The sequence below is a fragment of the Microtus oregoni genome, unplaced genomic scaffold (assembly GCF_018167655.1).
Source record: "Microtus oregoni isolate MIOR12 unplaced genomic scaffold, Mior012 000011F_ref0000422, whole genome shotgun sequence".
NCBI lineage: Eukaryota > Metazoa > Chordata > Mammalia > Rodentia > Cricetidae > Microtus > Microtus oregoni.
The window spans coordinates 442696-469057 of NW_024543070.1; the positions used below are offsets into that span (position 1 = coordinate 442696).

General features: G+C 42.3%; 1 pseudogene; it reads left to right on the plus strand.

Moving 5' to 3' along the window:
* Positions 1-6681, plus strand: part of LOC121453540 — a 105038-nt pseudogene extending 98357 nt beyond the window's left edge.
* The last annotated feature ends 19681 nt before the right edge of the window (positions 6682-26362 follow it).

Below are 26362 nucleotides of genomic sequence, written 5' to 3' on the forward strand. Positions count from 1 at the left end.
TCCATGAAAGCAGCAGAGAAACTGGAGTAGTCTGCCAAATTTTAAGACAACTCAAATTTTAAGTGGAATTCAGAATCTGATGGAAAACCTATAATAAGTCGGTAGTATTTAAGACAGCAAAGACGAGAGAGAGAAAAAAGTCTAAATGGATGCACTACACTTAACAGTCCAGAAAGACCCACAGTGCACACAGTGCACCCTAAATGGACTTTGAAAGACCCCAAGACAGTTCAGTAGAAAAATTCATATTTCCAACCAACGTTCAAATATTTGGGTACCCAATTCAAATATATGGATGCCAGCCTTTATTTCATATCAAGTGAAAATCAGCGTCATCAACTCTAGACCCAAATCTAACACCTAAAGCCAGAACACTCTGGAGAACAACAGAAAAATCTTATGAACTAGAATTACGTGGAGATTTTTAAGTCACATAACATAATGCAGTGCTGCACTCTTGATACTAAGCTCTCAATGGGACTCCCACTGGATATCCTGTTGTTGACTTGTGTCTTGGAGATCCTGTAGTTTTGGGTTTGTAGGTTTGTCCCCTTCACATGCTCCAGCAAAAATTAGATGAGGTGGGTCTTGGGGTGTGCTACCTCATAGTCCTGGTTCTGGGCTTGGGTTGTAGCTGGGTTGGTCAGCCTTCCAGCTTTCTGTCATAATCACCTTCCATGTGAGCTCTCCATAACTACCCTGGGTAGCTCACCCAACATATCAGACAGCAAGAAATGGGGCCAGTTCTCCTGCTCTCAGAGCCTTGGGTCTGATCACCCACACTCACACCACCGAGGCCAGCTTTACTGTTTTGCCCCGGTTAGGTGCAGAGTCTGCTTTTGGATCGCTGCACTTGGACAGGGGCAGGGCCACATCTTCTGTTTGAATGCTCTCCTGCCTGTCTCAGTGGCAAGGGGTTGAGGGGAGAACATATTTCCTTTAACCTTGCCATCCTATGACATACTAGGGAAGGGGCGGGACAGCTCTCCTGATCTCACACCGTCCGTGTACCTGGCTCAGCTGCACCCCTGCCAACGTGGTCAGATCTAGGGTGCTGCCCAGGTGAGGTGTCGTGCCTGCTCTTCCATGTGCTGCAGCTGGTGAGGGGCAGGTAGGCCCCACTTCTTAATGACTTTCTGATTCTGCATCCAACCACAGTGGAACTAAACTATCAATACATGAGCTTTTGGGACAAACTGCACTCAGGACAAAGAAAAATTTATGCTTATTTGAAGATCTACATAGAGATGAATAATATTAACTTAAGGTGTTTTAAAGGTCTGATTCTGGAGGCCATTTCAATTTTCACAGACTGGTGATCGGAGATGAACTGCGGTGCATCCCCACAATAAAACATTGCTCAGTCATAAGGTGGAATAGCAATTCACGTAAGGAAACATGGGCGTAGTTAATGCACTATTGCTAAGTGGAAATATCCTCAAGGGACAGTGTGATGAACCAGGGATGTATCTCAGTGCTAAAATAGTTGCCCAGCAATGTATAAAACCCGGGGTTCAATTCTCAGTGCATAAGTAAATAAATAGGTAGAGAAATAGATTAATTAAATAAATAAATCCCATATAGTGCATGAATCCAGTTATAGAACATCCCAGAAAATGAAATTATGGAGACAAAAGCTGAGTGCATGCTTACTGTGGACAAAGTATGGAGTTCTGGGACTGATCCCAAAGGGATATGAAGGAATACTTAGAGATGAAATAGGGACTTTAGCTCAGTGGGAAAATGTCTACTTAGTGTAAGGTGAGGCCTTGAGTTCAGCTCCAGCAACAACAAAAACAACCAACCATCCAAACGAACAACTAAGAAACAAAACAAAAACAAAAAACAAAAGAAAAACAAAGTTTTATATCTTTCAAAATGTTTTATTCATTATTATTTTTTTTAAATTTATGTGTATCTGTCTGCATACACATATGTGGGTGCCCTTAGAGACCAGAGAGAGTATTGGATCCTCTTGAGCTACAGTTACAGAAGGCTACGAGACACCTGACAAGGGCGCTGAGAAATGAACTCTCGCCCTCAGGAAGAACAGCAAGCACACTCCCTGGTCCTGAGCCACCTTTCCAGCCCCAGGATTCGGTATCTTTAGCATCCTAGATGTTACATGACTATAGGTGCTTGTCAAAATTTATAGAATTATGCAAATGGAAGAATTTAGTTGTCTGTAAATTTTATCTGAATAAACTTAATCTGAAAGCAAATTGCCTAAAGAGTGATGAATAAATATAATCTTCACAGGTGGTGTGAGCTGACAACTGGAGACATGAACAACCCATGCACGATTGCAAAGACGTTTCAAAGTGATTAGAGGCCTCTGTCAGTCCCTGCGACAGCGGGGTCCTTGTCCAGGTGCGTCTATAATGTCCTGGCACAGCATGCACGGGTCCCCTAACCTCCAGGAGTTCCTAGGCTTTCAGTTTTGTGTCTAGAATTTTGCAAGTCGCTCACGCAAAGTCTCCTTCATCTCCCGTGCTCTGTACTAGCTCTCCTCCAGGATTGGCTGCTCTTAAGAGAGATCACCCCCATATGCCACATGGTTTATCTACCCAGTAGTTGTCTTTTCCTGCATCTTTTTTCCTAAAATAAATTCTTTCCAGTTTTGCTGGCTATCAGCCTTCTCTGATCAAACAACACAAACATTATAATAAAATTGTCCAAATTTTCTAATCATTATCATTGTGAAAACAAAATGTGGGAACTTTGCTACTCTCTTTTACTAAGAGCACTTAAAACAGACAAAAAACAAAATACATCATGCTACTTAGCGTGTGTGTGCGTGTGTGTGTGTGTGTGTGTGTGTGTGTGTGCGTGTGTGTGTGTGTGGATGTCTAGGGCAAGAGTTGTAGAAGTTGTTTTATTTGGTTTTTCTGTTTCTGTTTTCTGTTTGCTTGTTTAATCTTGTGTCATCCGTTTGCCCCTTGTCTGCTCTCTTGAGCATTCCTTAGTCCTGACTATACACCTACAGGAGTGTGAGAGGTGTAACCTACAATGCTTAGCGGAGGAAACTGGAGGCAACGCCTGCCTTCATTGACAAGATGCTGTCTTCTACAGTGACATTTTAGTTCTTACGACTCGTCAATGCAGGAATCTGCTATTTGTTTGATGCCTTACTATGACAGTTCCTGTGTAGTAATTTTTTTCCCGTGTCCTTCATGATGAATTAAAAGAAAAAATGCCCTACAATAAAGAGCTAGCTCTCAGGCCTTATCCTTTACAGATTTCGGGGCCATCCCTCCACTTAGAAAGAACACAATTAGATCCTGGCATAATTCTCAGGCTCAGCAGTCTTTGTTGTGGTTTCGTTGACTGCATTTGTGGTTCTTGAGTTGCTACCACCCCTGGAAGCCGCCCACTGAGCAACTCCTTGCACGCTTGTGTGACCCATCTCTTTCCAGCTGCAGTTAGAACTCATCTATGACATGGGAGAAGGGAGACTGAAAGACCCCAGCTTAGCTACTGTAATGCCATTTTGCAAAGCCTTCACACAAACAAATGTAAGTTCAAGGTAAAGTCAGTACTCCTAGGCGGTCAAACAGGATATCTATGGTCAGACACGAGGCCTAGGAGGGGAACGAACAGTTCTGGGAAAAACTACATGTACCCTAGATAGGGCCAAGTCTGTTATTATTATCAGACCTTCATGTCTCCGGGGAACTTGTCCCCTAAATGAACCCATCGCCTCATTCGAACTGACCAATGAGATCCCTGTAACCATGCATTGCTTCTGTATGCCTGCTTTTGCTACCCTTTTCCTATAAAAAGACCTTCTCCCAGCCTGCGGGCGGGCAAGTCCTCCGAAAGGACTTTGCCGCCCACAGGTACCTGTGCCCACCCAATAAACCTCTTGCTAATTGCAGCCAGTGGTGTCGACTGTTCCTTGGGTTAGGGGTCTTCTCTTGAGGGAAGGACCACTCTGAGGGACTTTCAAGACGATGGCATTGAGCCCTCGCTCTTCAGAACAGCTGACTACCTGCTGTCAGTATGCACAGTTTTCCAAGCCAGAGGGGAGCCAAGATGAAAGAAAGGCGGATTGTTAACCCCAGCAACTCCCAAAGTTCCCATCTCCTTTCCCCACTAACTGGAAGCCTCACCCAAGTCTATAGCAATTGGACAAACAAGATGACAGAAACCTAGGACGCAGAGCAATGGATGTGAATCACACTGCACTAGGAATGACCCTGTGGGGAGAATACAAGGTAAGAGAAACTTCTGATGCCCGCAAAATTCCAGAAGCCCATGTCACAAGCTCCATAATCGACATTCTGTGTCAGCCAACCAAACTCTGGGTGCGCATTTTCAAGCATAGGAAAATGCAGCAGAGACAGAACTATACGATGTTGCAAATAGAAAACTTCCTCTTTTGTCTGAATGCTTTGTTTTGTGTTGTTCCCAAGCCCAAAGAGTTAATTTAAAGTATTTTGTGAGGAGTAAAAGGAATAGGAACCCACGGGAAGAGCTCAGCTACCTGCCACGTTCCAAAAGGGGGAAAAAAAAGAGTTTCTGGTTATTGGTGAAACTACAGTTATACTTTCCAGAATAATCATTGTCATTCATATATTACATACAGTAATGCTTGCCCCTTTGCAGTAGAAAACATAATGATCCTTCCTATATCAACACAAATAAGCCTCACCCACCCTGTATCTCCAGGAATCAAGGGGACTCTTGTTATAAAACAAGATACACCATTAAACCGATAAGTAAATGTTATGATTTCAGCCACAATAAGGCTGACACTTCTGGGTTCTAGGGCCATGCACCTGCCGACAAGCCCTGGGGACCCCTTGTGACCCACGTGCATGCGTGGTTGCATCATCCATGTAAGATTCAGCTATGTCCTTGTGCGCATGCGTGAGCTCTGTCATCTGCATATGACATAGTCACGTCAACCCCCTGTGTGCATGCGCGAGGCAACTTTTAAAAACTAGGGCAAGCGGATCTCTGTGAGTTCGAGGCCAGCCTGGTCTACAAGAGCTAGTTCCAGGACAGGAACCAAAAGCTACGGAGAAACCCTGTCTCGAAAAATAAAAAAAAAAAAAATAAAAAAACTAGCCGCGCCTCCCTCCCACACACACTGACTTCCCCAGGCATGGCCACGTACCCTCTAGTAAACTCCTAAGTGGGTTTGTTGCGTGTTTCTTGTTTCCTTCTCACTCACGCCAGGTTACAGTAAATAAATGGGGAAGACCTGTAACCCTTTCAAATTTAGATTTTATCTAAAGGTGGCATAAAGCAAAACTTGCTTGTAACGGTTCCAGGCACCGTACTCACCTAAATTAAATAAAATTCCCATATTTGATAAGTGGCACGTATTATTTATATTTACCCATCAGGGACTGCTTCTCTACATTTGCGTAAGCCTCTCTCAGGTAAAATGAACGAGACATATGATCACCCCACCTCTTCTGCAGACCCACCGATGGATGCAATGGTAGCACATTCTGGTATCTTGGCAGAACCTACTCAGAGCCAGGCAAGGAGGAACAGACAGTTCACTTGATGTTTAAATGTAGCCTATGTTTTCTTGAAAGGGGTCCAGGGATTGGTTTCTTCTTTGGATCGTGCTTGTTTTCCTTGTGAATTCGATGCTTTGGTTTTGTTTTTAATACTAATGGGATGTCCTCAAAAAGCTGGTTTACCAAACAAACTCAGACAGGCTGTTCTAGAACAATCTTCTACTGATTCGCCGAGTTCACGCTGCTTTTGCGGTTTTTCATATGCATTCCTTGAGCATGCACCTAAACTGCGCAGTACCCAGGTTTTGCTTTTTTCAGATCTTACTCAAGGAGAAGTTTCTTTCCCGGCTCTCCGAGCAGAGGTCACCCGCACTCTCTGCAGCATGTCAGGAGCCAATCAGAGCATGTGTTCCGGTTGGAAAGGCTCTTCCCTCTGCCTGCTCTTGCTGAATTTGCTGGGCTTTTAATGTGATGTTGAAATCTGTTCTTGCTTGACTCCTACAGCTGGCTCTGATCAGCTTTCTCTAAGGAGGAAGTTTCAATTAGCACAGTTTCAAATGTGCTCTGGAGGTATATTTTTACGGCTGTTCGACTAACAGCAGTTCTTTGTTCCTCGTGGTGTGTGACTCTTTAACAAACACAGCCATTCGCGTGAGCCATGGAGCGACTTTACGGCAAGGCTACGCTTTGCCAAAGCCAGAGGAATGAGACAGCCAAATTGAATTAGTGGCTGAAGCACATTAATTTATGCTAGATAAATGTTATTGTGGTCCCATGGGCAAGTACTCAGGTCGCAGGCTTTATGAACTATTTGCAGCAAGAGGGTTTCTTGGCCGTAAATCAGCCAGAGCTGGACTGTGCGAACAGGGCTAACAGGCGCTGACTCTCTCCCGTTTCCTGAAATGGCCTCCGCCCACCCCCTCCCCTTCCGTTAAGATAGCCTGTCATCTTGTGCCCATTTTGTGATGTTTAACCTAGCCGCAGCTGGATGAGTGATTTCCGTGGGCTCTGCCTGAGTCTGGTGGAGATACGGCCATCTATTACGCCTGTGGCCCTCACCACAAGCAGCTGCGTGTTCATCATTCCAGACGGCAGATCTCTGTGGGTACAGAGCTCTGGCCGAGCCCCAGCTACAGAATCCTCGCAGCTGCGTGTAAATGGAATCCTTGATGTTTCCGACACAGCATCCACCACCAAGTCCTGACAAGGCTGTTTTTCTTCTGGGGAAGGAATTAGATCCACTTAAGGCTGGCTTATTTCTCAAGTAAGAAAAGTAGGAATAAGTGTTTTCTGGCTTCAAGCTGTGGCAAGAATGAGATGATGCCAAGAGAGAATTATGCATAAATGATAGTGTTTAAACTCGTTTTCATGTGTTTAGATGCACCTCTGCCAAAAAACTGACAAGGCCTTTCTGTTGGCATCCTTTCAGAGGGAGACGGCTCACACACTGAACGTTTTCTTAATAAAGAAATAATTGTAAATCACTGGTGTCGAGGCAGGTGATAACCAGTTTACCTCAAACACAGTCTTCAGCGAAACTCAAAGAAAACAACTGGCTGTGCAAAGGGTGACTGATCAGTCTCCCCGCTCTATCACCACCTCACCTCCCTCCACAGCAATCGAGTCCCTAGGTAGATTTAGAACTGTAGCTAAGGGCATCTGCTTCGGAGCTTGTTCTAGGTTTAGGTTCTGATCCCATCCCTTAGTGGTTTGGAAATCTTGAGCTCACTGGGACCCTCTGTATCCTCAAGGGGATAAAAGAGAAACAAGGGTAATGGCTTCTTTCTGAAGTGGTATTGTTAAGACTGAAGAGTCAGTGGGATGCAAGCCGTCAGCAAAGGGGGTTAAACAAAAAGGCCCCTAAACAGGGAGTGGCTTGTGTTGACACTGATAGTGCTGTCTTATTGATCTTGATCAGTAGAAGACAATCTCTCCCATTTATTTCACAGTTCCCCTGTGGCTAGCAGGAGGAGATGCTCCAGGAGAGCAGAGGTTGCTTCTCTTGGGCATAATTTATGCTTCTCAGCTGAAGAACATCTTGGGCTAGTTGTTTGACTCATCTGTTTAACTCATCAACCTTGGCCGTTAAAGCCTCAGGGTTGCAGTCAGTTGCACACTTGCTTACTTGGTTTGAAGACATGGGTCTGACAGCCATCTTGAATGACTATCAGGGAGAGGAAGGCTAATATATGACTGGTTCAAGTCCCATTGCTCATGACTTCAGTATCATTGTTGATGGATTCTCAACTATGTACTTATAGCCAGATGCGACATTTGCCCCAGATCAGCACAGATTCTCAAAACTTTCTAGATATCTTTTCAGATCTTAAAATGCTATTATTTTCTTTGGTTCTGAGAAAGAGGGGGAAGGGAACAAAATGCAACACATCCCCAGGAACATCAAGATTTTTTTATTAATAAGTTCAATTTTATTTATATTTTTATAACTGAGTTCAGAAATAATTAACCTGTCCATTGCTAACGGAGCAATTTATTGACTACTTGCATGATTTTTTGAAAAAATTTAAAACTTAAATTTTCTTTAAATTTGAAATTTAAAGAAAATTCTAATTTATGTATATACAAGTACATAAAGAATTTTTTAAATATGCCCTTTATTCATTTTAAATTTGAATTCCTTAAGACCTACCAAACTCCAAAAATGCATCCATAGTAGGATGTAAAACATGGACCTACTAAATATTTTATAACAAAGATGAGCAAAGCCTAAATCTCCACAGTCAATTTAACCGTCTAAGTCATCAAGCATTGTTTCTTATTCCATGGAACTTTCCCTGGGATACTAAAAATCTGTATACATGAGACTGGAAGTAGTCGTTAGGCTCAGTACTTGAACTTCTAAAGAGTGTGACAATTGTCATAGGAAAAGCTCCATGAGAAGAGGGACACAGCATCTTTCTTCTTGCCCCCTCATTTATCCTAGGCCCTAAAACACTGTTCTTCCATGCGCTTCCAAGACTTTGTCCAAAGGCTCATCTGAAATTTGAATGAAATGTATGCCCCTGCAATGCTGAAGCATGAATGGGCAGCCTGTATTGGGTTTTCTGGTCTAAGTTGATGAGGACTAATGACCAGGTCTCTTCCTCAAGAGAGCACCAGATCTCATTACAGATAGTTGTGAGCCTCCCTGTGGTTTCTGGGAATTGAACTCAGGACCTTTGGAAGAGCAGACAATGCTCTTCTGAACCGCTCAGCCATGCTTATCTAGTTGATGAAGAGTTGAACAGTAAATTCATTCTCCCCAGGATTCTTAATTCTTACTTCCTTATCTTTGTTTACATTTTTCCTTCACTGGTAAAAATCTTCTTTGATGGGGGAGAGTCTTCTGTTTTGTGTTAATTTCATTGGTTAAATAGACTGCCTTAGCCCTTTAATAGGACATAAAATTAGGTAGGCGGAGTAAACAGAACAGAATGCTGGGAGAAAGAAGCTGAGTCAGGCAGTCGCCATGATTCTCCCACCAGTCACAGACGCAGGTTAAGATCTTCCCTGGTAAGCCACCTCATGGGCTACACAGATTATTAGAAATGGGTTAGATCAATATGTAAGAGCTAGCCAATAAGAGGCTGAAACTAATGGGCCAAGCAATGTTTAAAAGAATACAGTTTCCGTGTAATTATTTCCGGGCATAAGCTAGCCATGTGGGAGCCAGGGCGGCCAGAACGCAGCCCTGCCGTTCCTATTACTACACTTCTTTCTTCTTCTTCTTCTTCTTCTTCTTCTTCTTCTTCTTCTTCCTCTTCCTCTTCCTCTTCCTCTTCTTCTTCTTCTTCTTCTTCTTCTTCTTCCTGATTTGATTTTTTCTATTGAAATTACTTTCCACTAATTAAGTGTTGTGAAAAAATTGACTGCAGTCACATTAAGGTACTCTTTCAATAATCAAGCATGAGCATTTTCATGAGATTTCTTGTTACACCGAAGTCACTGATTTTTTTTTAACTGCACCAATTAATATGGTTCCTTTGGGTGTACTGAGTAACTCAAAGGACTAAGCTAAGTCCTTGGTATATTAGCAGACTGAAGTCCCATGTGTGACATCATGAGAGACATCTGTCTGCAACAGGAGTCCTGGGAGTTCAGAAACTTCCCACGGAGAGGACCAATCAATATACATTCTGTGCTCAGGATTTCATGCATTTTGTTAATTAGGCCGAAGCCATAGACCTGTGTGGCAATTACTCAGACAATGATGTAAAAAGATAGCCTGACAAACAGACCTCCATAATCCACTTACATCTCCCAGAAGCCGAAGGGTTGGGAAAGCCTATTAACAAGCCCTCTGCCTGTCTGCTTAGAGATGCTGTTAAAGCCGGAGCCTGCTCAACACCTGAGACAGCTGTTAATAAAGATGGTTGGAGGCAGATTTCTGCTCAGCTAAGACTGGACATGAAACAGCGTAAGCTAAAACATGTCAATAACTCAAGGCAAAAAAAAGAAAAGAAAAACAAAACAAAACAGCAACAACAAGCAAAATGTTTTATAAAATAGATACAGGAGTGCAGAAACCCTCCAGGAAGGGACCAATGACTGAGCGTGGTACCTGGTGAAGACTGCCACTTCCTTCCTACAACACTGATGATCAGTGTCTTTGTCTTTTTGTATACTAAAAGCTTGAGGGATCTTTTCTACTGATGGGCCAATAATATTTTTTTTAAAAAGTATTTACATATCATGTGTGTATGTATGTACATGGTATGTATGTATGTGTGTGAGAGACAGACAGACAGGGACAGAGAGAGTGGGTGTGCCTATGCCACAGCCCATAGATAAAGGATGGACAACAACTGTGTGACATCATTTCCCTCTTCCAACTGTCACATGGCTTCTAAGGACTGAATTCACATACTCCCCCTGAGCCACCTTGCTGGGCCCATCAATGATAGTTCTAACTTCTTGACCCTGGAAGATGCCTTTAAACCTGTGTCTTTTGTCAGCTTCATGGATGCACAATAATGTGGGAGTCTCTTCGTTTTTGTCCTTGTTCACGTGTACTTCTCCTGGGTGTCACTTACGGACTATTTGGGAACAGTGTTTTCAGAATAGCTAAAACAGGAGCAGGCTATCTTGGGAACGTTTGAATCCACCAGGCATGGCACCAGCTCGCGTTCTGTAATCTGATTGACTATGCCAGCCTGCTTTTAATGGGGGTTATATTTTTAGTCACAAGGACCAGGTAGTCTATATTCCGACAGCATTTTCCCTGGTACTTCTCCTACTGGATTGTGAATGTGTGCTTCTGGGAAGGAAGATGGCATGCAAGGAAGGGCTAATGGAGTATTGCTGCAGACTCATGTGAAATCCTGCCATGGTTATCTGGCCCACAGATTAATGTTTAGCACAGTTAGCTCTAAGCCACTTCCTGTTTGGGTGGATGCTTGTGCCTGAGAGATATGGCCTGCCCTCTTCCAAGACCTCTCATGAACTGAGTGGTGGTTTTAATTAAATCCAGGAGGTTGAGACAAGCGGTTTGGCAGTTTCCATTGATTTATTGTGCCTGTGACATTTGGGCCTGATTTATTGTATTGATTTACATAATTGTTTTTGGACAATCACCCCACATATTTTCCTTCTGGTTCCATTCTGGTTTGGAGGACTCACAGGCTGTAAGCATGGAAGACTGCATTCTCTTGTGCCTTTGAATTTCCCTTTTCGTTTCGCTTTTCCTTTGTAGGATGGTAAACTCCAGAGTTATCTTGTAGAGAACCTGTGGGCTTGTGTGCATCAACAGAAATGCTTGAACGTAAGGTTGAAGTTCATTATCATCATCCCACCATTAATTCATTAATTAATCTATTTATTTATTTTTTACTCTGAGACAGGATCTCCCAATAAGACCAGCTGTCCTTAAATCTGAATTTGCTCTATAGAGCAGTCATGAACTTGTGGCGACCTTCTTGCCTCGGCTTCCCAAGTGTTAGGACCGTCACACTCACCCCATCTTGTTTAGTTTTCTAAATGTTTAGGGCTGGGCCCTGGCTACTATTATGAACGCTGTGTTCTAGGTAGTCAACCTCCTGAAAGTTGTGGATATGTTTAGCAACACATTGCATTGCAGACTAGTTTCCGCCTATCTCAGTTTTATTGTAAGAAATGCTGGAAAGTTTATTGCAAACTCCAAGGAGCCTGTGTAAGGAAGGATGGAAGGAAAGAGGAAGAGAAAGGGAAGGGAATATGTCTGCCAAAGAGGGAGGACAAGAAGCAAGTAGATCGCAGGCAGCATAACTGAATTTTCTGCTGTGGGGTTGAGCATGCCAATTACAGAGTATATAACAATACTCTAGGTTTACCTTCCATCATTCTCTATTTCCTACAGCTGGTGCCGTCTAACTTAACTCCCAGACAGCATTCTGGGAAAAGGGAGCTGAGGTAAGACAAATTCAATTCGGTCTGTGACCTAACTCAATTTGACCCTCTACCTCAGTAATAGAAGTGGGGCTCGCTTGCTTTGCTCATAAGAGCCAGCCTCTAAGATTTCGTTTATGTGTTCTGTTTAGTGGCTCTAGAATTGGATTCGGGGCCTTGTTAATGTTTGACCACAGAGCTACCTAGCTAGTCCTCCAACTGTTATTTAATGCTTTTACAATGGCATTGGTTTTTAAATGCGTGCTTGCATTTCCCTATCTTAGTAGGCTATCATGCCTGTCTTCTTAATTTTTTTTCTTGTATAACAACAATACTATTTTGATCTCAAATTGTGAACGTACCTGATACTAATCACTATCAGACTGGATGGTTGCCCATTGTCTGTGACTGAAGTTTCCTCTAACTTCCTATTCTTCAGATGTTTTCCTGTACTGCCTCTGGTGAATCTGTCACCACAATGTCACATGGCCAGTAAAAAGGACCTACTCTCTTCGTTGAGTCATTAAGCATCACAAACTTTACCTATCTTCCTCCCTTCAAAGCCTTAACATTGTCATTATTGCCTCTCTGAGAGTTTCAGAATAACCCTGGGAAAGGGTTATTCACCAACACATTGCTGTTTGTTATTAGCCATTTTAATACAAAAGAAAAAACCCACCCTCTGTTCTCCGTGGTACCCAATATACACCAGAAAACTTGTAAACTGTTTTATTTCTCTGCAGGCTGCTCGATGGGATCTTGTGAAAGAAAGAAATTGAATCATAGTCCATAGTGAACGCATCTATATTTAACACAGATTTTAGCACAGCTTAAAAACCTCCCTCATAGCAAACATGTAGGAAAGCAAGCCAAATTAATCACTTTTTAAAAATCAGCTTTGCTAAGACATTATTTAGCATATCATCAAAGCCACCCATTTTTAGTGCATGAGTCAATGCTTTTTAGTAAATTTTCAAAAAAAATTATTTGCAAATTACCCAAATCCAAGGTCAAAACGAATTTTTTTTCCAACCCCAAAGAGCCTGGACTCAAAAAGATAATTAGTTATTATTTCATACATGAATCCTATTGAATTTAATTAATCATAAAACTATATTCTCTATATAATTTATGAACGAGAGCATAAACAATAAGACTAAGGAAAGCATACTGAAATCTTTCCACGGCTGGGTAATTCACATGATCCTGTTGGTCTGGTACCAAAGTCGGGCTCAGCAGTGCCTCCAGCTGTTCATCAAGATCAAATTCTGGGACTGGGGAGATGGCTCGTGAGCTAAGAGGCCTTGGTTCTCTTGCTGAGGAGTGGAGTTCAGCCCCTAGCAGGTTGGATGGCTCAAAACTGCTTGTCACTCCAGCTCCTGGGGCTCTGATTCTCTCTGGTGTATACATTGGTACATGTATACACCCAGGGAGAAATCCTCATACACACACTAAACATAAAATCATTTTCATAGAAAAGGAACCAATTCTGCAATGATGCTGAAACTAGCTCTTTTGTAAAGTAGAACGGTGTGAGAGCCTGTGAGGTGAAACTCAGCCGAGCAGACAGACAGAAGGCTCTGTGGCTTGGGGCTAGGTTCCTATGATGAAGTACTTCCTCGAGGCACGGCTTCATCAATCTGCTTTAAGTCTGATGGAGACTCCTGGATTCTGTGCTTGTAAGATAAACACCGAGATTTCTGGAGCCACATTTCCTGAGAGACTGACCAGAGCTGCCCTTGAAAGCATAGCACCAAGGGAGGCTGGAAAGAACCTCCTCAGGAATGGCCAGTGGGGCCTTTTCTTTGCTGTCAAGGATAACGATGGGAATGGTGTTGTCCATTTGTGATGGTCATTTTCAGAATGCCAGAGAACACGCCAGCCAAACATCGACCCTTTAAAGCTTTGGTCCCTGAGCTAGGTGTGGATTTAATGAAGCTTGCCTTCTGAGACACTCAGGAGTTCATCTGAATTATTCAAAATAAAAGCCCGACTGTTTGCTTTTGCTTTCATTAAAAGATAATATGACACCAAAGAAAAGCAGTGATGGAGAGGCAGAGTTTGGTGTGGCAGGCTCTCCGATCTAATTTACAAGTGTTTTTCAGGCAGTTATCTTTTGATGAACAAGACTGTATTACACCATGGGGGAAATGCTAATTAGATGTGCGATGCAGAGAGAAAGCATGCTTCTTTAAACAAATTAGGAGAGTCAACTCTAGCTCCAAGAGACACCACCCTTTTAAAGTGCCATGTTAGTAATTTCATGTGAATGTTACTCAGGAAGGTGGACATTTGACATTGTGGGATTAGCATGGGGAGAACAAAAGATGCTTGCGTCAATTCCGCCTCTTCTCTTCTTCCTCTTCCACATTAAGTCCTAGATACCTCCCAGAGCAAAATAGTTCTCTTTATTGAAATGATCAAAACCAGTAATTCTCTAATTTGCTGAATTACAGATAGACAGAATAGAATAGAATAGAATAGAATAGAATAGAAAGAATAGAATAGAGAGAATAGAATAGAATAGAATAGAATAGAATAGAATAGAATAGAATGAGAGGCTCCATAAGTGTGACAACTAAATGCCCTGAAATAAGGAACCATTTTTCCTATATAATGTTCGACTTCTTTTGCAAGAATATGTTTAGTTGCAAGAAGAAGAATAGTTTCCTAGCCTGTATAAAACCCCGGCACCCTGTGGTTCAAATACACACATCTCTGTAGCTGACCCGGACAAATTTGCTGTACACACCCTCCCTTTCCTCTTTGGTAGCAGAGCCAGCGTGACTGCATGCTTGCTTCCTAGTGTGTTTCTGCCATAAGAATTGTGCTTTTCTTATCTTGTCCAATCCAGCCACTAAAGGATTTGTTTTAAAGGTGACAGATGATATGTATCGAGCTGCAGCTGCAAGGGTCATGTATTACAAGGTGCATGATTTATGGGCAGCTTGTGGTCCTGCGGACTGCGTATTTCATAGCAAAATTAGACTGATTGGGGTCTGCACAATATCCACTTTTATCTCCATTAGAGGCAAAGCCTCACACTCTCAGGTGAAGTGTTTACCTAGGCTCTTATTAATGATGCTCAGGGGTAAAGAGCCTATCTTATCTCCAGTTTTGTTTCCACATATCTCAGGCTCAGCAGACAAGGATTTTAAGGAATGCACTGTCTTGATGAAGGACCTTCGTGTACTTTTTCTTGGTTGAAATTTCCCAGCAACTGCCTCCTGAATGCAGCGTTCCCCCATTCTCCGGCTTCCCCTGGGATTTTACAAGCTCTTTAACAGTGCTTCAATGAAGGAAGCACGAAGAAACTCAACGTCGCTTAATTCTGTAGAAGCCAGGAAGACATGTGATCCTAGAGCTATGTCAAGTGCATGCTCAATCTGACTGGTACACGGCTGTCACCTGACTATCAGTAACTTTTATAAATTTATTTATAGATTCCCATATAACTTACAAAGCATATGAAACCTACTTCAAAAAACTTGACTAGAAAATACGTACAGCATGGGCCAGCAGTGGCTCAGCAGATAAAGGTTGCTGCCAAACCTGATGACCTGAGCTGGATCTCCTGGGGACCCACACTGGGGAAAGAGAAAACCAGTTTCTGCAGATTATCATCTGACATCCAGAAGCAAGTTTTGGCATGGGTATGCACACAGGTGTGAGCACACTCAAATAATTGCTCTTATACAAAAGAAAACCAAACGAAGGAAGTTTGAGAGGGTGGAAAAGGCTGTGTTTATCTTTGCGGGAATGACGGTGTCCGTAAAGCCTTGTACCTGAAACTTAATTGAACAAACTGATGATTGTGTAGAGTTTTATTCTGTGTTTTGTTTGGGATCAAGTTACCACGCAAGAGCCTGGCAAGCAGCGGATACCTGGTTGGTCAGGTTGAGAGGAGAGCTCACAAGGGGCAAGAAGGGGAAAGGGTCTTCCAGTGGAGTTTTTCAGGGAACCATCATCCTAGAGCTAACTAGGAGTTTGAACCTCTCAACTGCCTTCTTCTGGCTCATTTTCTTTCCAGCTACCCGGTTTTCTTCTCTATTGTTTCTTTTTTTGTTTGTTTTGTTTTGTTTTTGTTTGTTTTTTGGTTTTTGAGACAGGGTTTCTCTGTGGTTTTGGAGTCTGTCCTGGAACTAGCTCTTGTAGACCAGGCTGGTCTCGAACTCACAGAGATCCGCCTGCCTCTGCCTCCCGAGTGCTGGGATTAAAGGCGTGCGCCACCACCGCCCGGCTTTTTCAATTGTTTCTATGTCCTCTTTGAGACTCCAATCTAAATCTGCTGTTCTACCTACTTCGTGTTGCCTTTTTTTTTCTTTTGTTCTGTACACTAGAGAAAGCCATGCATCCATCTTTGGAAGACTCGGGGCTCTTTAACTGACCCTCTGAGAGTGTCTACCAATGGGTGGAAGCCTTTTTCTTGCTAAGGTGCCCCTTTCTTGCCCAGTGTTTGGATAATCTCTGTACCTATGTGTCAAGTGGGTGGCCTGGGAATGTGATGAAGACTAGACCTCCTGAGATTGCTACACTCATGGACTGGGTGGGGAGGAAGAGCTCTCTGAGATGCCTGGAAGTCAGTTGCCACCACTTTCTTCTGACAAATCCTCTTTGATCCGTAGCTATAGAGACTGTAAAACTAGAAACTCAGCCACTGGTCTATTTAGCAAAAGCCTTATGCTAGAGCCAGGATCTCCTCCTAGCTCAAAATTCTTCTCTTCTCCTCACCTAATCTCCCCACTTTGTAATTATCCTATCAGGACTAAGCCTCCTCCTTGGCCTGTGACCTCATCTTTCTTCCAATTAGTAAAGGAAGTTGATCCGACTTTGACTTGTCTCCCGGCTCCTATCTCTAATCACCTCCTGTGGGGGATACCCCTTTTTAATTTGCTCACACTGAACCATAGAAAAGACATAAACTGACAAAGCCTCCTCAAACCTACACGATGTAGTGTCACCCATTTTCGTCAAACTGTTTTAGTGCCTTTGGGTAATTGATATGATTTGCATTAATTTTTTTGGGGGGGGGGAGGTTGGGACAGGGTTTCTCTGTGTAACAGCCCTGGCTGCCCTGGAACTAGCTCTGGTAGACCAGGCTGGCCTTGAACACACAGAGATCCATCTCTCTCTGCCTTTAAATTGCTGGGATTAAAGGCATGTGCCACCACTATATGGCGATTTGCACTGATTTTTATAGGCTATTTTGGTGCCACTAACTAGCACACTGTTTAATTAACTTGAAATAAATTAAGTGATTGACTGATTTTCAGAAATGCAATGGTTGAATTTGTTAAGACTAACATTATATCCTAAGACACTGATAGTATCATATATATGTATATATACATTTATATATGAAAATCTGTGTGTACACAGGAATAATTATAAAGTTTTTTGTTTTGTCACTTTTAAGTAACATTATAACAATAATAACAGTGATAATAAAATAATGTTATGTATCAATAATCTATGTTCTATTTCAGTTATATAAATTGGGATGGCTGAGAAATACTCTATTGAATTATGTTTCAATTTATTGAAATGTTATTGATGAGCAGAACATGTTAGTATAATATAGTTTAATAGAAAATCCTGGTAGCATCTACTTAATAGAGGCATTGCTCATAGACATGTCACAATGGAGTAGCTTATGCCCTTAATGCACCCACTGATGAGATGAGAATTTTGGGAAAGAGGAGCAAGCAACACAGACTGCTATTATCTAAGTGGTGACTGCTATTATCTAAGTAGTGGCCAACATTTGTGACGATATCAAAATATTTATTTTATGAAAGTTACTCTGAATAACAAAAAGTGTAAACTCACCCCAAGAACTCTTATGAAAATCTACCAGCCCCTTTCCCATAAAGCAAGAGAAGAAAAGAGAAACGAGATTAGAAGTGGCCTGGAGAAAGGCGATGGTTAGCCACATGCTCCCAAGACAAGTCACACAGAGCACATCTTTCTAAAACAAGAAAGTAAAAAATAGAGCTTTTAGCATGATTTCTGAATAGCTCTGTTGTACAGAATTCTTAAGAAGTTCTCATGTCTAAGGAAGCCTATTGATGTGTTCAAAATATTTCATTTTTTGATTATTTAACTTTTACAATTCCCAGGTCTTAAAATGTGCCACACATAGAAATACATTATATAGCATATGGTAATAAAATTCATTTATGCGGGTATGTATAGAAATTCTATAGCAAAATTCCATGCAACTTTATGTTTTCATTTTTTTTTAAACAGATTTCTGTAACTCACAGTGGTATTTTAGAGTGGCCTAGATTGTAAGCACCACAGAATATCAAGTTGGATTAAATCATTTTTTTTTTCATAAACCTTTCTGATTTGTGACCTATGATTGCACTCTGTTAAATGTGATTTAAAGGTCAAATCTAGCTGAAAGCCATGGAACACAGCACAAATTCATTATACCATTTTAATTCATGTAGTAACACAGTTAAGATCTCACAAATGCCTGGACCTCTTAGCCTTAAACTGTAATGGAAATCCATCCCTCTGAAGTAGCTCATGAAGCCTGCAGCAATGAGAATCAAGGGCCCTGGAGGAAGGCAAACAGCTCAAGCTGGTATATAGGAGACCTGTGGAAATATGCCATCGCTGTCCTAGGCTGAAAGTACAAACTACCCACTAAAGAGTCATGCATTTCTCATTAGTGAAGGAAGTCATTCATTCCTTCCTCAATTCCATGTAGCTTTAAAACAAAGGGGAGAAGTGGCCGCTATGAAGAGTCATTACACGAGTTCATGAGGTTCCCCAACTGAGGGATTTTAGAGCTTATTCGATGTAGTCCTGGTGTTTTAATTAAGGTAACTGAAGACAAGAAAATTTACACTAGTCAATAGCTTTTTACAGGCAGAGCTAAAACAAGAGCTCAGGGCTCCCGATCTTGGCCAGCCCACTCTACTCATGAATTACTTTCACTATTTTATACACACAAGATTGTTTTAGGTTTTTAAAGTCATCTGGGATGCTAACAGTTTCCTGAACCATGTGTGTTCAGTGCAGGATGATAATACCCTCAAAGGAATGAACAGTGGTTTCTAAAGGTCAAAAAGTCTTAAAGTATTAGATAATTTTATAGTCTCACTCCTCAAATAGCTGTGTGTGTGTGTGCGTGTGTGCGTGTGTGCGTGTGTGCGTGTGTGCGTGTGTGTGTGTGTGTGTAATTACTGGTCTAACTGTGTCAACAAAGTTTCAAGGTCAATCCAGAAGGTCAGTTTTGGGGAGAAAGAAGAATCAGGAAAAAGCTGTCTAGAAAACTATGAAGCAACAACAAAGTTCAAAGGTCTGCCCTGCACCTTAGTCACATGGCAGGGAATTGGCCAAAGCATTGATTTCACACAAATGCTGGAGACTCAGCCTCAATTTGGTTAATGACCTAATCCAATAAACTGGAATCCAGAAGCATACTTTACTATTCTTATCCAAGTTTGGGGACCTGTGGTGAAGCAGAATGTGGTTTGAATAGTGTCCAGTTTGGGCCCTTGTGGAGGCCCAAAAATGTGAGCCTATTTCCACCTTGCCTGAAGGTTAGAGAGTTTGGGATAGCTCAAAATTGTTGACAACAATCAGGGCTACACATCCTGACCTAGGGCATGGTTACTTGGTCCTTTTGAAATTAAGATGGTTCATATAGGTAGATACTCTCCACCCTGATCAATGGTCAGGTTATACTTCTTCTCCTTCTTTTGAATTAGGAGGTTTGACCTTGGGAGTGGCTGCCTTCAAAACACCTTGGTCTAGGGTGGGTTCACTGCCTACACAATAGAATGCTAATGACTTGATGTCTCAAAATATTAAAGCAAATAACTGTTCTAGTCGTCCTTTGCGTCATGTTAAAGCAGTCTTTTACCTTCTTCCCCTGTTGTATTGAGGCATAAAAGTGTATGGAAAATTAAAGGCGGACAATTTCAGTATTCATTGGAACTCCCTCCCGATACTATCCTAGGTTTTCTGTTTTATTATTTTTACTCGTGTCTTCATATTCTTTATTTATTTTCTGATCCCCATGCCTCTACCCTGGTAAGTGGTATTTTTTCAAAGCTGGTCTCTGACAGGCCCTTTCTGTAGACATTAAGGGCAATGAGGAAGAGAATTATATCCTGGGCTTAGTTTATGAGCAGCTTGCTCACACAAACAGCTCAGGATACTTAATCAAGTTTGAATTCCAGCACAATAATAAATTTTCAATCTAAATGTGTTCTAGCAATGTTTAAATTGGGCATTCTGTAGTTTTTCAGGCAATTCCACACTACATAGACAAGAGTAAAGGTGTAGGATTTTTATGGTCTCACTATTTCGATGTCTGTCTAACCTACCTATGTTACTGAGAAGGCACATGAGATAATATGATAATATGTCAATAAATCTGCTGGGCATTTTAAGTGTAGTTATTTTTTAATTTATTATTTGATATTTATAAACTCACACATGTGAGTGATATATGATTATTATATGTGTGCTGTAAGTATAGAGACATGTATTTGTATGCAGTTTGTACATAACTTATAAACAAACTCTTATTAGAACAGATTAATTGAGCATTAATGAGAGAAACAGGAGCCAGAGCTGGAGAACGCTGTTCTAGTCAATACCCATCAGTTGCTTCATCCTTAAAACAACACACATATGAAGAGAATTCTTGTTCACTTAATAAAATGCCACTATGTTGTTTGATCTGGGGAACTGGTGAAACTGACCAGATGTAACAAAACATGTTTTCATGTCACCAAACAGCTGATGATCCACTAATATAAATTGCTGAGGTAATCACAGGGACATAAGGCACTTAGTGTATCCTGCTCTTCACGTAAGGAAAACAAACACGGGCGAGGGATTAATCCTTCCACTTCAGATGGCCGGTCATACCTGGTGGTTTGGATCTGAAAACTGTTCTGTTCATCTCCAAATATGAAAGGGAAAGAGGGGCGAGAAAACAAGAAGCGGCGAACGGACCCCACTGTGCCGAGTGGAGACAGACATTCTGATGCCACAGAATCTAGAGACAGATGGTGGCTTATAGCAGACATCAATCTTCAACGAGAGTGAATTGAGGATAATATCCCCCTTTGGTAATGGACACATCTTTGCAAAGTTATCGCTGACAGCATCTTCTAACATGCTGATTTGCTAAGACAAGGTTTTTATTGCATCTAATCTTGTTGTGAGGCAGAGAAATATGGCTGGCTACATGTTTCTCATGTCTAGTTTTGGCCAGAATTGCCTGCATTAGAGAGTGGCTAAATTGTTTTCCATATTTTACGGTGCATTTCTGATGTTCTACCGCACACAACATTGATCACTGAGTCCATTAGCTGATTATGATAGCTCAAAAGGACACGTTTCCTTTGGGAAAAGCCATCATTTGAAATTAAATAAAGACGCGGCTTACCCGGGACAAGTGGGATGGAATCTCGAGAGCAACTGCTTACTTCAACAAAGGAAAATAACCAACCTGAGCAACAACAACAACAACAAAAATTACGAAATTGCAAACGTGTGTGTATTTTCAAAATGGGTAAATCATTTAGACGCTTTGACATTTAGACACCTGGGAAGGGTGACAAGAGCTTTTAGGTTACAAAACAGTTTTCATTGTGAAAGACACTGAAGAGTACTCAAAACATTATCAGGGTTCTAAGAGCATAATAGAGAAAGGTGGCGGGGCTTCAATGTAGGGACTTGTTGACACAGGTTGAGATGAGCTGGAGGCACACAGTGACGGGGGGGGGGGGGGGGGGGGGGGGGGGGGGGGTAATTCCCAGAAATTAGCGACAATAAAACTGCTGCCACTGCCAAGTGCTGCTTCCAGGGGTAGGCTGTTAGTGAGGATAGACTATACTCCTTCTGGGGCCATGCTTTGGGAGCCAGGACCCTGAGAGGGGATTTTCCCATGGGCCTGCAATCACAGTGCGTATTCAGCCCCTTCGGGGGTCCCCTTTCAAAGCTCACTGACCCTCCCGCTTCCAATAGTTGTTCCCTTTGTCTGCAGAGCCTTGTAAATGGAGATCTCAGCAATACAGAACAAAGAACGGAATGGATCTGGGAGCCAAGAGGTAACCCAATCATTTAAAAAAAAATTAGAATAGCTTACCTTTCCTTTGGACCTGCAGCTGCTTCTGGGCGCGGCGAACCCTAATGCACCGACAACAGTTTTCTTCACAGTAATGAACACTGAAGCCTTCACTGGTAAGGGTTGGATGGGAAGAGCAAAGCGGTTTCTCAGAATTTTTATAAACCGCTATGGGAATCTGCCCGGCTTCTCTCACACAGGCTCTTCCGAGAGGTGCCCGATGCCAACAGTGGCCCCTTAGCTTTCGTACTTAACTTTGCAACAGATGTTGGGCGCGGCTCTCTCTCCCTTATTCAGAGTGGCCTGACGGGAATTCGCATCTCTTTAGTGCTACAGCTACAATATCTTTATAAACCTCTGAAAATACGAGGAAGTCCTTTCTTCGCCAAAGAGCTTCTTTGTATCTGAGGCTGAAGGCTCAGGCTCTTCCCCTGCAAGATTACACACATGGCTCTACCATGGAACGCCTCCGATCTAGAAACTTCCTAGCATGTGAACTGCTATACTGTCTCAGGTTTTGGTTTCAACCGATTATATTATCTAATATGAGCAGAGGGTTCGTGTCTGTTGTCTAATGTGGGGGGCGGGGGATGTGGAGTGGGGGCATGGTTCAGTTGGTAAAGTTACATTGTATGAGAACGAGGAGCCAAGTTTAGATCCCTAACACCAACCTAAAAATTGGGTGAGTCTGTGGCTACTTATGACCTCAGCATTCTGGGTCAGAGACAGGATCCCCAGCCTAGACAAAACAGTGAACTCCTGGTCCAGTGAGAAATCCTGCCTCCAAAAGTAAGGTGCTAAGCAAAGCAATAGACAAAGAAACTTGATGATAACCTCTGGCTTCCACATGTGTGCACATCAGCAGACACCCTGCCCCCATATGCATACCACACACACACAAATCTTGCATACTCTGGACTCCAACTACTACCCTTGAGTGCTTCTAGACACCAGACAGAACCTACTAGAACCTTAACTAATCTCATACTTCTAGAAACCTTTGCCTTACTTTCATTATTATTTATACGGTAAGAGTTGTAAGATACAGGCAAAGGGCATTTAATACATTTTCTAAAGTTAGGAATTGGTGCCACTGAATCAGAATCCTATATTTCAGGATTGTGGTATGAGCATTACCCCATGAGGACTTTGTAAGGAATCCTGGTTCTCAGGTTTTGTTGTTTTGTTTGTTGTTTGTTTTTTGCTCCTGTTTTCTTGTTGTCTGTTTATTCTTTGGCAGTGGTATGAAACTCAGGCCTTTGCATATGCTAGGTCAGTCATATCCCCATTCCTACTTTTGTGCTTTGATAAACAATGGAATTTTCCTAGCGGGCCTAAGGGCTCTGATCACTTGTTCCCTGCTGTCACCTACTCAAAGTTGTTGTTATTGTGTGCTGAAGGACAGAGATGGCTCAGTCAGCAACATAAGCGCTGTGCAAGCAGGAGCTCAAGGCTGTGATACCCCCAGAACTCCTGATTTTAAAGAAGCCAGGCGTGGTGGTGCACTTGACTGTTTGCACAACTCTGGGCAGGTGGCCTGCTCAGTGAGTTCCAGAACAGTGAAAGATACCGTCTCAAAACACCAGCAAGGAGGATAACAGCTGTAGGTTCACACATCCACACCCCCCCCACATGGATTCACACACACACACACACACACACACTAGAAAGGAAAACAAACATATGGAAAATAGTGAGCAGAAGCACAGGGCAAACATAGGTAGCAAGTGAGAAGAGACCATAAGGGCAAACTGCGAGATATAAGCACTGCAGGCTGAACAGGTGCCCAAGCCAGATGCTGGCTGAGCTGCAAGAGGCCAATTCAGACACTGTTGCTCCTCAGTTTTTCAACAATTGGATGCCAACTTTCTGACTTTTGACACGCGACTTCTGTAGTTAAAAATATGTCTCAGTATACCAAAGGCTGGCTGCTTATGTGCCAAGCAGCCTGGAAATAAAACACAGAGCAGGATCTGGCCACACAGAGCTGCAGTTCTAACGTCACGGTCTTAACTTCCCTTCCTGTGCTGTGACAAAATATCCCCACTGAAAGCAACTTATGCAAGAGAGGGCTCACGGTGGCTCCCAGTCTATCATGGTGGGAGAATCAAGGCTGTGGGAACCTGAGGAGCACCCACTGTCAGGAAGTAAAGAGTTAGGGATAGATCCTCAGTTCGCTTTCTCCATTTTTACAGTTCATGACCCTTGCACCAAGGAATGGTGCAGCTCACAGAGGGCAGGTCTTCCTGCTTCAATTAATGCAGTCAGGATAATGTCCACAAGGATACTCAGAGGACTCTCTCCCGATGATTATAATGTCTGTCAAGATGACAAAATGTGTACCTTGGTATGTTTGTGCCCATACTTAGACACACACACACACACACGAAAATTTAATAAAATAAGAAATGGCACCTCCAGACATGGTGGTGCACATCAAAGTTTTATCATTCTAGAGGCAGAAGCAGTAGGATGTATGGATCTGAGGACAACCTGAACTACATAGTGGATTTCTGTCTCACAGCCCGTCATCACCACTTGGTGTGGCATCTAGCACTGGGTGATGAATGTCTTTTCCTGCTATTACTTAGCCAGACATTAACAAATGTGTGTCTCTTCCAGAGTCACTTAGCTAATGTATTTGACCTGGAGTTTCTTAACCTAATTCCACAACAAAACAGAATTTAGAATGCCGTGTGACCAGAAGCTAGTGGAGCATGCCAGATAAATTAGAATCAGAAAGATTACCAAGATGTGACTACATGGCAATGATTTTTTTTTAATGCACAGTAGAAGAAAAAAACTAAAGATGGTAAATTATACCTATAACAGAGAAAATGAACTGTAATAAGCATGAACTGCAATTATGATAGAGATTGGATTGTATGAAAGATCATTAAACTAATATCATATATGGAAGAGGCTGGAAATTGATTTATATACTATTGCACATGGGAAACAGCATGTATTTTATTAACTTGAATGACTATATAATTTATTGGTAGTCTCTATCCTGATAGATCTTTCCTTTCTTTATATGTGTGTATACATATCTGTGTGTATATATATATATATGTGTGTGTATACATATATGTGTGTGTGTCATTGTTTTCCTGCATGTCTGTCTGTGCACCTCATGTGTGCAGTGCCTATGGAGGAGGCCAGAAGAGAGTGTCATATTCTCTGGAACTGGAGTTATAGACAGGTTGTTAATTACTATGTGGTAAATGCCATACCAAACCCTGTCCCTCTGGAAGAGTAGCTATCGCTCTTATCTGCTGACCCATCTCTCCAGCCCCTGGATCATTTCTTTAAAGTAGACCTTTTCTAAGTTCAAGCATTCTTTTTTTAATGCATTCAGTAACTTTCACTAAGGATCTGATATCCATCACTCTAGTACCACTTTGGTAGGCAGTAATACATGGCATTAATATGAACTTCCATGGGCTCGCGAAACACTATGAAAGGTAGAGTTAAGCACACAATTCCACAACCAAGTGTGTTGGCCTAAAGAATTCACACTCTTTTCACATCTTTCTCATGGTCTGTCTCCGCTCCATACTGATGTAAATGCCATTGGAAACACGTATCTGTGTTAAAGGACAAATCCCATCCCAGTGAGGCTGAAACTGAAGGGCTCTCCCTCTTCCTTTTCTTTCTGTGGAGTCCAATCAATAGCCCATCTCCCTGCTCTTTCCTCTCTCCCAGCTGTGTCACTGGTCAGAGGCCACAGTAGAGCAGGGAAATAGTGCACAATCAAAACAGGGAAGTTTTCCCATGTCCTGTAGAGAGGCTGGAGCTGTAGATCAATGTCTCCATGGGCCTAGTTGTTCAGATTTGAGGGCATAATTACCTGTGCATGTTTAAAACCTTTGTGTACAACGTCTTCTATTCTTCTCCCATTCCCTTAGTTGTGTGAGTTGAGGGAGATAAGGTCCAGCGCTTTCAGAAATCTTAAGGTGCCTTATACCCAAAGAACATTAGTCAGTTTGCACAGTGCTGGAAACATCCCCGAAATATAATTGTATCTGCTCGTATCTGAACAAGTGGGAATCTGGAAATCATCTTACTCAGGTGGTGCTATACCCAAGAAGGCCCTGAGCAGTGGATGGGTAACACATTACAATCAGCTGTGGAGTTTGTAGAGACTCCCACTTACCCGAACTGAAGGCTAACATTCACTGCTTAATTATGAGGGTTAAAGATAAGCCATTGGCCTTGAACGAATAGGATCGCCTATAAAAAGACAGAAGCAAGGTAGCGTGGTAAATGCCTGGAATCCCAGCTGCCCAGGAGCATCATGTGCTCAGGACAAGACTAGATAACATAACAAAATCTTGTCTAAAGTAAAATAGGACACGTAGAAAATGTATTGCACTTGGAGCTCCAATTCTGCAGGCAAACACTGCTTGTTCTCCCCAGA